The sequence below is a fragment of the Phoenix dactylifera genome, chromosome 12, assembly GCF_009389715.1.
Source record: "Phoenix dactylifera cultivar Barhee BC4 chromosome 12, palm_55x_up_171113_PBpolish2nd_filt_p, whole genome shotgun sequence".
Taxonomy (NCBI): domain Eukaryota; kingdom Viridiplantae; phylum Streptophyta; class Magnoliopsida; order Arecales; family Arecaceae; genus Phoenix; species Phoenix dactylifera.
Window position 1 is genome coordinate 1,734,742 of NC_052403.1, and position 1,878 is coordinate 1,736,619.

Sequence of the window (1,878 nt, forward strand, 5' to 3'; positions counted from 1 at the left end):
AGCTCGAGCAGCTATGTAGCTCTGCCCGGGTCCGGCCTGAGACCGAGCCCGAGCCTGGCATCCAGAACCAGGCTGAGTCCATAGAACCTAATTCTAAGCCCAGGGACGAAAAGCCCAAACCAGGTTCAGCAACATAAAAAAGAGGGAGCGAGGAGCCTCAAATTTAGAGTGGATATAATGAAAGATAAGATGGAGGCGCATGTGGGGGAGTGGGAGAATGGGAAAGAGGAAACCCAAATGGTGAGATGGAGAGAGAAGATAAGGGCTCCTATTTGATCAACCCGTGCATCCGGATAAGTGATCCTGTTCGATTGACTCGTGCATTTGATATTGAATTATAATTTAACTATGAAGTTATCAACCACCGGATATTCTTATGAATATTATTTTTTAAAATATTTATGTATATAGTATAAATAATATTATATTTTGATTTCAATCAACTCAAGCTCAACTTAGGTTGATCTTGGCTCAGTCTAATTTTCGAGCTCGAAAATCTGGCTCAAGCTCGGATCTTATAATGAATATCAAGCTAAATGCAAATAGCCTTGCAAACTACTTGCTTATTTGATATGTCCAGTAAAAAGACTACAATCTACCTTAAGCGACATAATTCTTGAGTGAATACAAATTTTGTTGGAGTGCTCTTGTTAGAAGGCAAAGGGCATCAGTTGAGATGCACTATAGAAACCTATAAAGCTGTTATTTCACCATTTTAATTTCTAGTGCCGAACATGAGACCATCAAAACAGTCAAGGACCTTGCAGACATAATACCTGGCTAATATAATTTATTAAAAAGACTTGTTTACCACGCTAAAGGGAATATTTCAAAGTTGAGCCTTCTTTCTTATTTTCTTTTAGAAATTTACAAGCATTGTTAATTAGTTTGAAATGTACAAGCTTCCATCAGTTTATTCGCTTGTAGAAAGAGTTACTGGGAAATGTTGTTTATCTAGATATGCTGAGATTCTATTATTATTTTTATTTTATTTAGTTTTTTCTTCTAGAATATTTATCATTATCATTATGTAGTTATAAAGTTTTGTCTTTTAGTAGGTGTTGGTTTTTGAATTTAAATAGGAATCAAACAACTCATTAATAATGCTTTATTTAAAGAGATCTTTGGTGTTTCATTTAGTGTAACGACATAACATAAGAAAATAAAGGAGGAGAGAACAAGAGTTGTCATTTTTGGTGAGAAGTGTGAATGAGCTTCTTTTTTTTTTGTGTGTGGCTCAATTTTTTAATATTTTTTTATCTCTTAGTTATTTTTCTTCTAGCATCTTTTTTCTATTTTTTTTAATTTAATGTTTGTTCTATAACTTAGGCCGGCACGATCAATTTACTCTACATAGCATGCAGTTATATATGGTATCAAAGTTATGGGCTTGCAGATCATTTAAAAGTTTACAGTAATTTGCTATGCAATAGTGTATGTGTGTCGACTAATTCAAGAGGTGAATCATTATGGCTGAAGCTACGATCCTCTCTTGAAGTTGGATCAAAAAATTGAACAACACTAATTATACATATTAGAAACATAAATAATGTATAGTTCCAAAAAAAAGAAACATAAATAAAATAAATTGATAAAAAAATAATATTTGTTAAATAGGATTTGATGTGAAATATATGCTCTCTGGATCTAAGCTAACTTACTTATTTGTACTTTTATGAGCTTAAATAATTTTATAGATTTGGATTGAGTCAGAGAGAGATCCTGGATTTGAAAATCTAAAATTATTTAAATTTTAAATAGATTCGACCCCACTCCCCAAACCAACACTGCCGTCTGCCGGGCTAGCTCGGGCTCAGAATTTTAGGCAGGAGATTCCCACGATAAGGCTTCGCCCTCCACGGTCGGTATATCTATATT